Source organism: Pogona vitticeps, chromosome 2 (genome assembly GCF_051106095.1).
Source record: "Pogona vitticeps strain Pit_001003342236 chromosome 2, PviZW2.1, whole genome shotgun sequence".
Taxonomy (NCBI): Eukaryota; Metazoa; Chordata; class Lepidosauria; order Squamata; family Agamidae; genus Pogona; species Pogona vitticeps.
Genome location: NC_135784.1, coordinates 253,934,558 through 253,948,996, shown reverse-complemented (window position 1 = coordinate 253,948,996; position 14,439 = coordinate 253,934,558). Strand labels below are relative to the sequence as shown.

Sequence of the window (14,439 nt, the reverse complement as noted above, 5' to 3'; positions counted from 1 at the left end):
TCGCCCCTTTTGGCTCAGGCGAAACTCGGGATGTGTTGATGTTTTCCCGTCCGGGTGCTCCGGGCGAGGCATAATCGGAGTTTGCACCTCCTTATTACCTCGTGGGTTGTGGTGGGATCCTGCCCACTCTCTTTAGCTCTTACTCCTGTTGTGAAAAAAAAAGAGTGCTGGACGAGGGCTTGGAAAAGATTGATTCCTCGATTCAAATCCGCATCCAGGTCGTAGGATGGCTTCGGACACTTGCTAGCATCCAGCCACGCAAAGCTGCTGGGCGAGGAGAAAAATGGGGAAAGTAATTGCGATTAACCGTCCCTTTCCTTGGAGGAGCACTAAATGTAAAGCAACTTTATAACCTGCAAGAAAAATAACGTTGGCATGCGTTATTTGGCATCAGGTTTCATGGAGTACAGTCCATCCGTCCAGGTTAAGCCCATTGAATCTGATGCCAGAAGTGTTTAGTTTTTAAGGTGTCAGAAGACTTTGTTTGGTGTTTTGAAATAAACAAAGCCATTAGTGGTAGTTATTCCTGGATGTAGTGGCAGTGAATTCTTCAGATTCATTATAGATTGTATAAAGTAATTATTTCCAGTATTTCCCCCCCTTTTGATAACTGCCCCTCCTCTGCAGGAGCTATTTCTCTACTGTTTCTAAGAATTAAGATCCAGCCCTCAGAGCTAGGATCTTCATCTCCCTTCTTTAAATATGCAGGAAATATTCCTCAGGTAGGCCGGAGTTTGGAGTGTTGCCTGTGACTTGCAGAGATTATAGGTGAAAGGGCTTTAATTTATGACTCTCCTACTCCCTCTGAGAGCAGCAACTGCCAATAAGATAATAGGGATAATAATAAGCCAAGTTTGTCTTTCACAATATGTACCTGTTGATCCAGTTAGATATCTTCATAAGCTTGCTGAAGTATAAGTGCTCTGAATACAAATAATTTTGATTCTAAGTTTATCTTGTCCTTTTATTTTACAGGTTTACTATCATGTTTTCAGATGACATTTTGTATACGAGGGGGTGCTGATAAGTATTGAGCCTTTCCCAGAAAAAAATGAGCTAGGAAGCTGTAACTGCCACACTATTCTACATATTCTCCCAGGAAGTCAATGCACTTGCGACATCTGTCCTGAAGCTTCATAAGTCCCTGAAAATAACATTCTTCCGACTGCTGGTGTAACCACTCATTTGCAGCATTAGTTGCCTCCAGAATACTCCCAAATCGTTATCCCTTTAGGTGTTTTTTGAGTTTGGGGAACAGATGATAGTCAGAAGGATCCAGGTCAGGAGAATAGGGTGGATGGGGCATCACTTGAAAGCCTGAGAAAGTCAGTTTGTCATTGTTTCACCTGCAGTGTGTGACGAGGTGTTGTCATGCAACGACAACACCTTTGGAGAGCTTTCCTTAACATTTTTCCTTGATGTTTTGCCTCAACTTCGTCAATAAAGCACAGTAATATTTTGCATTGATGGTTGAACTCTGTTGGAAGTAGTCCACCAGCAGAACTCCCTTATCCCAAAAAACTGTTGCCATTTGCTTCTGCACCAACTTTTGCACTCAGAACTTCTTTGGCCTGGAGGAACAACTGTGCTTCCATTCCTTAGACTTCCTTAGTCTCAGAATCATAACAGTACAGTGGTGCCTCGTATAACGAGCGCCCCGTTTAACGATGAATCCGCATAGCAATGTGGATTTTGCGATCGCATTGCGATGTTTCCTATGGGGAAAAATCGCTTTGCGATTTTTCCCCATAGGCCCCATTTCCCCCAGCTGACCGGCGGGGGCTTCCGAGCAAGCGCGGTGGAGGCTTCCCTGGTGGTTGCTTCGAAGCCTGCGCCGCCCAGCTGGGTGGCGCTGGCTTCGGAGCGACCTCCGGGGAAGCCTCCACCATGCTCGCTCCGAAGCCAGCGCCGCCCAGCTGGGGGGAGAAGGTTCGGAGCAAGTGTGGCGGATGCTTCCCCAGAGGTTGCTCTGAAGCCTGCGCCGCCCAGCTGGGTGGCGCAGGCTTTGAAGCAACCACCGGGGAAGCCTCCACTGCGCTTGCTGAGAAGCCCCCGCTGCCCAGCTGGGGGGAAATGGCTGCCCGCAACGTTTTCGCGCCTCGCTTACCTTACTCGCGAAAATAGCGGCCGGATGGGGGATTCTTCGCTTACCGGTGAGTTTTTCCTCACATAGCGGGGGGGGGGGGGTTCTCATTTTCCACACGGAAATGGCCAGTTTTAAAATTGACAACCCAATGTTTAACTGTTGCATATGAAGGGCCACTGCCCCTCATAGTTTGTGACATTTCATCATGGATCTGCTTTACACCTTTCTCTTGAAGAAACAGGAACTTGATTATGGTCCCGTGCTCTTCCACATTGTACTTTTCTGGAGGTGCTGCCATGTTCACTTTGGCCCTGAACCTGAAAGTTAAGTTAAAATCATAGGTACTGTAGTTGATTTTTACACTGTTGAATATAGACAAATTGGCCAATACACCCTGCAATTTATAGCTTCCTAGCTCAATTTTTTCTGGGTAAGGCTCAATACTTATCAGCACCCCCTTGTTGTAGTGAGATAGATAACAGGATAGCTCAGTATCTGGCATGATAGCTCAGAGACAAAGGTTAGGAGTTCAGGGCAAGCTGCACAAACCCAGGGCACCCTCAGAGGAAGGGAATGATGGCACAGTATTGCCTGTACTTTAAAATAATTTTGTTTTGTTTTATGTAGATATGTAAACCTTACAGAAATTTTGAAACCATGGCAAACAGACCCTTTCCCCCATTTCGTACGAGGGGTGATAAAATTCTGAAAAAAATTAAAATATATGCAACATTTTTTTATTTTCACATCAAACCTAGACTTATTTTACTTATTTAACAAATGAAATACTTTATTGATTCCTGGGATAGCAGATAAATTTATATTATTATGCATAGTTAGGAAATTCAAAAGCAGAAAAAAGGTTTTAGTGCCAAACAAGCAAGGTTATGAATATATCTCATACTAAATTTAGGGATCTTGGTAGCAAGCTGAACAGGAGTCAACAGTGTGATCCAACATTTTAAAAAGTATCAACAAAAGTATAGTGCCCGAATCAAGGATAACAATAGCACCACTCTGTTCTGTTTTAATCAGACCTCATGTAGGGTTCTGTGTATAGTACTGGGTACCAAGGTTTAAGAAGTACCGTATTTTTTGCTCCATAAGATGCACTTTTTTCCTCCAAAAAGGTGGGGGCAAAAGTAGGTGCGTCTTATGGAGTGAATACAGTAAAAAAAGGGTTCAGCCACCACCATCCAGAAGCCTCCCACTGCCATGCTGGGAGGCCTCTGAGCTGCCAGCAAAGACTGCTTGCTGTTTAGACCTCACCATTCTGCACTGCTGGCTTTCCAAGATCTGCTTCCTGCAGAGTACCTGAAAAACCAGCAAGGCAAACAGGCATATGGCAGCAAGCAATGCAAACAGCCTAAGACCAAAGGGGAAAAAGTGACTCTAGAAAAACCAGGGGAAACCAGAAACACAGCCCCCCACTTAGGCAGTTGATTTTCCCACTTTGGGGAAATCACAGGGGTCAGCTCATCTGAAGTGCAATAGATGAGCCTTACCCTGGGAAAAGCACTCTTATAAGAATGGTATCTCCCCTGCCAGGTATGAGTTTGAATGGCTCCTGAACCTCCTGGCCCTTTGTGTGCCCTGCCCTCCAAAGGTATGGTGACTCCCCGGCTGTACCTCCTGATCAGAACATGGCTGCACAGCCCCAGTCCCAAAAGAGGCCAGGAGAGCTCCTCAGTGTTTTGGGGTGCCCCACAGGACCCCTATCAGGGGCTGGATGTTCCTCCCACAATCCTCCAGTGCACAGATATTAGCATACCTAATAGGCAGGGAAGGCGGGGAAAGCAGGGGAAATCCAAGCTTTCAGTTAGTGAAGAGGCTGCTTGTCTGCTTCCTTGCTAGCAGTTAGAGAGCTGGGAGAAAAACCTAGGACTGCCTGGTATTGTCGTTTTAAAATGTAAAATTTAGTTTAAAAGCTGCTGTTCTGGGTGAGTACACTACAGTATGTTTTTACTGTACTTTACTGTACAGGATTTTTTGCAGCTTGTTGGTGGGGGGGTAGGGCTAGCTGGGGGTTGGTTTCTGAGTTCTGATGGCTCTTGCTGGGTAGATTTTAGTTTTAAAATGTATGCATGCTTCCTAGAAACTTTCCTTGCTGTGTGGTATCTCTCTCTCTCTCTCTCTCTCTGTGTGTGTGTGTGTGTGTGTGTGTGTGTGTGTCCTAGAAACTTTCCTTGCTGTGTGGTATCTCTCTCTCTCTCTCTCTCTCTCTCTCTCTCTCTCTCTCTCTCTCTGTGTGTGTGTGTGTGTGTGTGTGTGTGTGTGTGTTCTGAATCTGTCCAGATAAAATGTGCACCCAGAGGGCATTTTTGCAATGGAGGCATGGGTCTTGCTGGGTAGATTTTACAGTTTTAAAATGTATGCAAGCTTCCTAGAAACTTTCCTTGCTGTGTGCATCTCTCTCTCTCTCTCTCTCTCTCTCTCTTTCTCTCTCTGTGCGTGCACGTGCGTGTGTGTGTGTGTGTGTGTGTGTGTGTGTGTGTGTTCTGAGCTATGTCTTTCTTTGTGCTGAGGAATTCTGTTGGGAAGAAAGCTTGCTTGCAAGCAGGGTAAAAATGGAGTTCAGAGCCATGTCTCTCTTTGTGCTGAGGAGTGTTTTTCAAGGTGTTCTGTTGTCTGAAAGGTGCTTGTTCCCTCTCTCATTTGCTGTCCCTCCCCCCCCGAAAAGGTGCTTGTCTTGGCTGAAAATTTGCTTTTCAAGGTGTTCTGTTGAAAAGGTGTCTGTTCCTTCCTTCCCTCCCTCTTTTCTTTCCTTTTTTAAAAACCTAAATCATCTTAGGTTAAAAGGGAAAAAAGAAAAAAATTGGAATAATGGCTTCTGTGTCTCGACAAAAATGATCATATTTGAAGCAAAACGCATTTCTATAGAGAAAGGTATTCAGGATTTTACAGGATCATCATCATGGTGCTACAGATTTATGAGGCGATGTGGTCTTACTATGTGGACCAAAACTAGAATTGCACAAAAAATGCCAGAAGAATATGAATCTAAAATTTTATCCTTTCATAAATTTGTTATTGATGCTAGGAAGAAAAATGGCTTTGAAATTGGCCAGATTGGGAATATGGATGAAGTCCCGCTAACCTTTGATGTGCCATCTAATAGGACTGTAGATCTGAAGGGTGCCAAAACCATCAGTGTGAAAACTTCAGGGCATGAGAAGACCCATTACACAACTGTGTTATCCTGCTGTGCCGATGGCACCAAATTGCCACCCATGTTGATTTTCAAAAGGAAAACATTTCCAAAAGAAGTGATTCCGCGAGGAGTTGTTGTACATGTACATGAGAAAGGATGGATGGATGAAAATGGAATGAGAATATGGGTTGAAAAGGTCTGGTCCAAACGTCCTGGAGGACTTCTGAAAAAACCTGCCTTATTAGTGCTTGACCATTTTAGAGCACATATTAGCGAACCAATAAAAAAATGTTTCAAAGAAGTGAAGACTCATCTAGCTGTAATTCCCGGAGGTCTTACCAGCCAGTTGCAACCTCTTGATGTTTCCATCAACAAGCCATTTAAGGTCTTAATGAGAGAAGAGTGGAACAAATGGATGACTGCTGGTAATCATGATCTGACACCTACTGGACGAATGAAGAGGCCCACCATCACTCAAGTTTGTGAATGGGTGAAAACATCATGGGATTCAGTGAAGGAGGAGATTGTTGTACAGTCATTCAAAAAATGTGGCATTAGCAATGCCTTAGATGGAACTGAGGACGATATCTTATATGAAGACAGCAAAGAAAGTGATGTCAGTGATTGTGAGCAAATGAGCTTCCTAAATTCTGACTCTAGTGATGGTGTTCTTGGGGTTTCCAGAAAACTAGAGTACACAAAGCTTTAAGTCTCTCCATTTATTAATGACAGTGGTAATGGTTCTTAATGCCACTGTTGAATGCTGTTCACTTTACATGGTTCAAATGTTATTCTGTTATAGTTTATTAAATATTTTATTACAATATTTGGTTCAGAAAATTTTTTTCCAGTTTCCCTCCTCTAAAAATTAGGTGCGTCTTAAGTTCCGGAGCATCTTATGGAGCGAAAAATACGGGTATATTGAGAAGCTTGGATGTGTTCAGAGAAGGGCAACCAGAATGATAAGTGGTTTGGAAGACAAGCCGTATGAGGAAAGGTTGAAAGAACTTTCTAAGTTTAGCTTGGAAAAATGAAGGTCGAGAGATGATATAAGGGCCATTTCCAAGTATTTGAAGATATTTGATGTGGAAGATGGAGTAGATGTGTTTTTTGCAGGATAAAAGGACATAATCAGGAGTAATGAATTCAAGTTACAAGAAAAGAAACTTTGACTAAAATACAGTATTAGGAAAAACCTGAGAGCCATTTCACAAATGGACTCAACTGCCCCAGGGGGTGATGGACTCTCCTTCACTGGAGATTTTTGAGGAGAGATTGGATGGGCACCTTTTAGAGGTTCCTTAGCCGTGGATTCCCTGCCCTGGCCCTTGGGGTCCCTTCCAGCTCTACATTTCTCTGATTCTAAAGAGAGGTACATGTTGCACATACTGTACACATCTTCATGGAGGAAAATTTGAGAAGAAACCACACAGTGATTGGGTTCTTTCAAGAGTGGGGGCGGGAAGAATAGACGGGGAAGAAGCGGCAGGTACAGATAACGGTTGTTTATTACATTTAACATCAGGTATTCCCAAACTGAATGGATCCAACATTTCCACCTCCGGCAACAGCTTATAACTCTTTAATTTAACAGATTCAACATTTTTGTTTTCTTTTAAATTCTCCTCACTCCATGGATGTAGGGTGCAACTTGTCTCTGCGCAGGTACGCTCAGCACCGCGCATACTGTCCCGCAACACGGATGTTTCACGTGTGTTCCCTCCAATCTGGGGAGATAGGGGCTGACACCAGAGGGGGGTCTCTTTCATCCCCAAAACTAGTGTAGGAGAGGCCGCTCCCCAGTTCCATCCCACCTTCGGCTCACACTTATCTTTCTTGAGAGAGTCTGGTGGGGTTGGAAGCAGTCCACCTCCTGTCATCAAGTTGGGAAAATATTTCAACAACTTCGTGACTCTATCTCTCTCCTCCCCTGTCTCTTCTGTCTGTACGCTCCTGTCTTCTCGCTTGGTCTGTCTGTTTTCCTCTCCCTCCTCCTCTTTTATCTCATCCCACCTCAGTAAATCTGGCTGCTCCCTCATTTGTCTCTGCCTTCCTTCTGCTAGAAACACTTCAGCTGCCTTAGTGTTCCCTGCCTCTCTATCATCAAGTTTCATTAGGTCTCCAGCAGCACATCCCTCGCTTGTTTCTGCTTGTTTCTTCGTGGCGCATGGCACACTTCTGCTCTCTCGCTCACACATACATTTTGTAATAAGCAAAGAATATTATTTGGACAGATGCAGTTTTTGTTATTATTCACTCCACAGAACTAGAACAAAGGTCATGAGAAGAAAGAAAGAAACAATCCACAAGTGCTAAAGGCTCGTTTTATGACGATGGCAGAGCCATTAGGAGCAGAATTGCTTCTTGAATTTAAACTTTTCTTTCAAGTATGAAAGGAATTACTGTTCTTGATTCTGTAGATTGTCTTACATGCAAATCTTCATATTAAGCAATTTCTGGCATATAGAGTAATCCAACTTCATAGTTAAAAGCACTTGTTCCATTTTAGAATCTAACATTCTAAAAAAACCTATCCTTTAAAAAAAACCTGGAAATAAGTGAAGATTTATCCTTGGAAAACAAATGGAAGGATTGTCCTCCACCTTGTTTTTTCCCTACACAATATTAAGGTGTAGCTAGAAATAGAAAGCAACCAGACAACAATTTAAATGTGTTCACAAATCACCCTACTGTGCAATGCTTTGAGGCCTGTTTCCAACATATAGTAGTAAACTGGGAAATAATTTTATCTTGGAGAGAAAATATATTAACTGAAATTTGATTGACTAGATCATTTTAGTCCTTATCCCTTAATGCTAATCTCAACTGGAACAGACATATGGAATCCATTGGATCTAGTTGTGAATACCAGTAAGATTTTAGTTTATGTGTTCCAGAGTTATTGGGGTGGGGTAATCTTGGGAATATAAATACAGTACTGTATATATATTTATTTAAATATAAAGCAGGAAAGGCAGAGAGGAAAAAAAACAAGCAAGGGGGAAAGGGTATGTAGGAAGATTAAATGACAAAACTGAACGTGATGATACCTTGGTTTAGTAATCAGTCCAAAGGGAGTCTGCAACCATGAAAATCAGAAGAAAATTGAAACGTGGAAGGGCAGCAATTAAGGACTTAGAGAATACAGTATAATCAAGTCTAAGGATATGTCACTGGAAACAGAGACCAAGATCGTTGGCACACTTGTATTCTCAGTCACCTTGTATTATTTATGGACAGTAAAGAAAGCCAATAGGGGGAAAAAATGATTCTTTTGAAATATAGTGCTGGAGGAGAGCTTTGCAGATATCCTGGACTGCCAGAAAGACAAATAAATGGGTCCCAGATCACATCAAGTCTGAACTATCTCTAGAGGCTATAATGTTGAAATAGAGGCTGTCCTACCTTAGGCACATCACGAGAAGACAATGCTAGGAGAGATTGAAGGCAGCAGGAAAAGAGGAAAAGCAAATATGAGTTGGATTGACTCCCTAAAATAACCCAAGGCCTTGAGTTCAAAAGAGCTGAGCAGGACTGTTGATGACAGGATATTTTGGAAATCTCTCGTTCATAAGGTTGCCATAAATCAGAGGCAAGGTGACGACATATAACAACAGTATATAATTTAAGTAGTAATTGACAACAGAACATGTAACAGATGAGCCATAGCAAGTACAAAGGGCTCTTGCTTCCATAGATGGACAAAGCTGACCCCAGTTATTAATTAATTCAATTATAATTAATTGAGTAATTGTAATTAATGTTCTGATCTTTTAATGTGGAAGATTCTAGTACAGTATAGAGAAAAGAAACAAATGGTTGTTAGCAGATAAAATTACCTTATAGTCATTTCACATGTTTGAGCCTCAGAATTGCTGTATTTTGAGAGATTGTACACATCAAATAATCCACAGTTCAATTGGATATCAGAAGAGACATCTCTGACATGCACATCTCTCTTTGTTGAAAAAACTGGAAAGTATCATTTTCATAGAATTAAACCTGGGAGGAGATGTAATTAAATCATGATCATTTGGATCCTCTTTTAAATCTGCTGAATAAAATGTTGACTTCAATGAAGTTCAAATATCATTCTACCCAATTTTAATCACTTGAATATAAAATCACAGGAATATAGTTATACATTTATATACAAATACTTTATTCTTGTTTCATCTGTATATTATATCTCTTCAATACCTCTGATGCAAATACATGAGTGAAAGCTCTGTGTGAAGGACAGGAGGCTAGTATGCCGTCCTCAGCAAAGGATAGACAAGAAGAGACCTGCGGATGCGTAGAGGGGGAACTCATAAAGATAGAAGAGGAGGAGGTGAAGGAGGAAAAGGCAATAGAGGTGTGCTTAGCAGAAGATAAGGAAGGAGACAAAGGGGAGGAGCAAGAGCTGATAGTGTGGGAGGAGGCTATAAAATAGTGGAGTGATGTGTGGGAATTTCAAGTGGAAACTGACAAGAGGCAAACATGAAAGACAGCACAGTACAGACAGATGGGGGTGATGAAGTGGCTAATAAGGTCTGTGATTTGTTAAGAAAATTTCCGAATCTTAAGACAGGAGGGGGATTGCTCCCCGATCCTGCCTCGCCCAGAAGTGAGGGGAAGGTGGTGAAACCGCTAGAATAGACAGTCGTGGTTTACCCCCACAACCAAGGTGGAGGGAGGAAAGTGATCTGTCCCAGTCTCTCCTACAACAACCCACACCCAGAAGGGGACTGGGCGAGACACCCTTGTTGTAGGACGGTATGTGCAGTGAGGAGCACCCCCATGAGACTGATAACCAACTGCGAGCACTTTGATCCAGCCCTGATGTGAGGAGTGAAATATTTACACCAGAAGTGAAGATCTTGAGTTAGAGAACAATCCTGGAGTTAAGGTGTTTTGATCCATTTAACCTTGTTAATCCAGAAGTTGATGTAAATAAAGTTGAAGCAGTTGGACATTCCAAACCGACTCCGTCTCTTATTCCTGCCAAAATGAGGGAACCGTCACCAATTTCAGAAGAACCTAATCACACTCCGCTTTATGTTCAGGTCACAGTGGACCCTCGATTTACAGACAGCTCCACTTACAGTTACAGACTTCTCTGGCCGCAAAATTTAGGTTCGACTTGCAGGCAGAGAATCAACCTACAGACGGGAAAAAAAAACCAAAATGGAACAAAAACAACCTGTTATGGATTATTCGGTTTTCAATGCATTGTAGGTCAATGGAGCCTCGACCTACAGACTTTTCGACCTGCAGCCACTGTTCCAATATGGATTAATTCCATAAGTCGAGGGTCCACTGTATATGTAGCACATTTCCATTTGCAGTAACGATATTGAGAGGGGTTAGCCACAAATTGACTTACAAAGTTTTACCTGGTGGTATTTTTTGTTTTGTTTTTCAAGTCTTTGTTCTGTTAAATTCTAGCCTTCTGCCACCAGTGTGAGATGCTGGCTAAAATCCAGTAGTAAGTCACATATACAAGCCTATTGGATCAGTGAGGATTTGGTGAGCCAAGTTCTCCATAAATTCAGTTGATTAAATGGGCCTAGTTGCAACTTAGTACTGGATTTCCACCATTGCTTGATCAGGGGTCTCCAAACTACCGACCATGGGCCACATCTGGGCCTGTGTTGCCGTTTTGTCTGGTCTGTTTCTTTCAGCCCATGCACGCATCTGTGCATGCAGGTGTCTGTGCATGCGTGTGTGTGTGTGTGTGTGGGGGAGAGACAGGCATCCGTGCAGGCATGGGCAGCGTGTGTTCAGCTGCCTGTACACGCATATGCGCGCATGCGCACACATTCCTGTTTTGTTGGCCGTCAAAAACTGAAAGTTTCTGGTGTGGCCCTCACTGTAAACAGTTTGGAAACCACTGCCCTGGATCATAGAAAAAACACAGAGTTCAAGTTTTAAAGGGGATTTTTCCTGTCTAAAACTGGTCAAGAATATAATTAGATTCTCAAGTATTATATAGTTTATATAGTCCCCAGATGACTTAAACCTCATGAAGTGTACTGGAGCCATCTAAGTTTGAACCATGTGCATTCTGCAGTTTTATCAAGTAAAATCAGAAGCTGTTGTGTATTTGTATCTCTTGGATTGCAGAGAGCGGCTCATTCTTGTCAATAACAATAGTTACACCTATTTATTTCCTATAGCTTCTGCTTATACAAACCTGTCTAATTCAGTCTTTATAAAACTGAACTTTATCATGGATCAAAAGATCAGTCTCCTGCAAAAATGCACCATCCGAAGTCCAAAGTCATCCAGTACTATTTGTACCATCTCACTTCTGGAGTGGAAGGACTAGCCAACAGGTGCTGATATTGCCCACCAGGATGCCACATTAATCTACATCGAATGTGCATCTACTCTTTGATTAAGGTGTTGCCAGATTAAAATTAAAGGAAAGTCTTTTTGCTGAATATCTGTGAATACTGGACAATCAGCAGAGAATGCTAGGACTCTGATGTGGAAAGAAAGAACTACCCATCTTGTAAAATGTACAGAAGTCCCCGGAAGAAGTCTAGTCCCCTGTCACATGGAGAATTAAATCACTTGGAAGCCATTAATAAGCTGTGGACTGGAGTTGGGAGAATCAAGGGGAACCTAAGAAAATAAGGGGTTTTCACCAACACAGTCCTTTGAGAGTATCCAGAAGAACAGCCAGTTTCACACATGTGTCAGTGTATTTTTTACTATGAAAGATGATGGTAGCTGCCCCAAGTGCTCTTGATATTGCCTGTTATTGGGAGAAAATTACCCAATATATTTATTAGTTATAGTGTGGTATTTCTGACATAAACAAAGGAAGAAAGTGTTAGGGTTTCTTTTAACTTTTTAAGAACCTTCAAGAAAATCCATAGCAACTGAAAAAGAAAAGCCTACCCATATATATTTGAGCAATAGAACTTGCATACACACACACACACAAAGGAAAAATGAGGAGAGGAAAACATGAAAAAGAAGACAGGGGAAGAAGAGAGGAAATGAAGGGGGAGAAAAAGATGAAATAAATGAAACATGAAAAGGGAAAGCTGCACCCTTCCAGATAGGGTGATAGCACATCCCTTGTATCTCATTCGTCTCCCTCCAATCAGATCTATGAAAGGGATGGACTTACTGGCCAGGATCCTATTGTTTGTTTTTGCACAAGCTTCACAAGTTGCCACAGCTAATGGACAAGGAGCCATGGCATATCTCATTTGCACAATTGAATGCGTGACCAAGCAGGCAGCCAACTGACCTCTACCCCTCAACAATAAGCTGCAGTTAACTGCAGCAAGGTATACAAACCTCAGGTGAACTACTGTTCATTGCTTATGTAAAAACCAGCATCCTGTTGAGCTTTCATTGAAAGTCCTCCCAGCATAACATTGCTGGATTATGTGCAAGTGTTATGTTGCACACAACAAAGTGCAGCATAACACTTGCACATTGTTTAAGTGGTGACTTCTTTAAAAATAGCACATTCCTTTTGCACACCGGCAGTGCCTCTACAAGTAGCAAAATCCCAGGTTGCTCATACAGTTGAGATTTTCTGCTCAGCAGAACGGCAGTAAGAGACTGACATTCGAAAGCACAAACCACTCCATAAACAGTTGTTCACGGGCAAAAATTGACAAACTGCGAAACTAGTTGCAAATAAAAGTAAATGCAATCAGACAGCTAAGATGAATTATGCACAAGCAGATGGATGGGGTATGGTTAGTATTCCAATATTCGCAATGTCAAAAACAAAGATAAATCTTTTCTTGTACTCCACTGTGAAGGACAGTCTTCACTTGTACAGGAAAACAGGCCAAAGAGCAAATGAAAGCAAAACTGCTTTAGGAAAGCTAATGGGCCCTTTTTAGTCTTCTCTTCAGTCAGCCTTAGGAATGGAGGAACCTACTGGCAACATATCAGATGGAATAATTGCAATGTCTACCTGTTTGCTCTTAAGCCAGTTTTAAGGTCTGTTTGTTAGTATTGAAAATCCTGGGGAATTCTGGAATGGGTTACATGAAATATCACCTTCTCTCTTTTAGACATAAAGAAGCCCTCCTGATGGTGGTGTCTGCTCTACAGTTGTTCAGAGTAGAACACTTAGTGTAGTGGCATTCATTATAGCTGTGGCATGGTATCATTCTTCATTTCTAATGAGCTCCTTGGGACTTATATCTGAATTGACATGCATAGAATCTCATGCTCAGTGTTTCTTTGGAACTGAAACCCCTGTATCCTTCGTTGAGGATTCATACATGTTGTAGCAAATTTTCTTGGGCTTCCTGAGACCTCCCTAACAAGAGAAACCAGTTTGTCAGCACAGTATCGTTGTAATACCTTGGGCATGTTTTATCTTAACAGATTAAAACTTTGATTTTGAAAATAAGTAAAAAATAGTAGACCCATCTTGTAAATGTGGTATGTGTAATGCTTCTCACAATGTTTGTGTGTGTCAAGTTGTTTTTAACTCTCTACCATTATTTGCATAATATATAGTGCTTGAGAAACTACCTTCTCCCTTACAGATCCACTTGGTCCTTGAGGGTATTTGGCAAGGCCCTTCTAGTGGTACTCTGTACTCTGTGGGCATCCATGATGTGAGACAGTCTTCTCCCTGATATTAGACATGCTTTGACAGTTCTTGTTTTTAGGCACTTACTGAAGATGTGCCTGTTTTTGTAATACTTCATGATATAGTTCATTTTACTGGCTATTTTATTTTTACACATGATGGAGATATCACCAGTTTTATATATTACAGTGGTGCCTCGCACAACGATTGCTTCATACAACGATGAATTCACACAGCGATGGGTTTTTTTTAAATGCTTGCTAACGATTGCAAGCATTTAAAACCTGTTCCAAACATTGTAAGACACTTAAAAATGAGCGAAAAGGGACATCGGAAAAGACTTCAAAAGCACTGAAGCCGGCTTCAGTGCTTTTGAAGCTCTTCCGTTTTCGCTCATTTTTAAGGGTCTTATAATGTTTGAAACAGGTTTTAAATGCTTGCAATCGTTAGCCCACCTCCTGAACCCTATGCAAACTTAATTTGGTGTTGTTCTGAGTCGTCCTTAATTTGTGGTGATTTTTTGAATTTTCTCTCAATGGAATGCATTGGACGGAAAGTTCAATACATTCCAATGAGAGAAAATTCAAAAAATCACTAAAAATTAAGGACGACTCTGAACAACATCAAATTAAGTTTGCA

General features: G+C 41.8%; 1 protein-coding gene and 1 pseudogene across 1 annotated transcript in view; one reads left to right on the top strand and one right to left on the bottom strand.

Moving 5' to 3' along the window:
• Positions 1-14,439, top strand: part of HSD17B4 (hydroxysteroid 17-beta dehydrogenase 4) — a 94,097-nt gene that overhangs the window by 253 nt on the left and 79,405 nt on the right. The gene's annotated exons all lie outside the window — the stretch shown is intronic.
• LOC144587648 (U1 spliceosomal RNA) lies at positions 3,489-3,642 on the bottom strand (annotated as a pseudogene).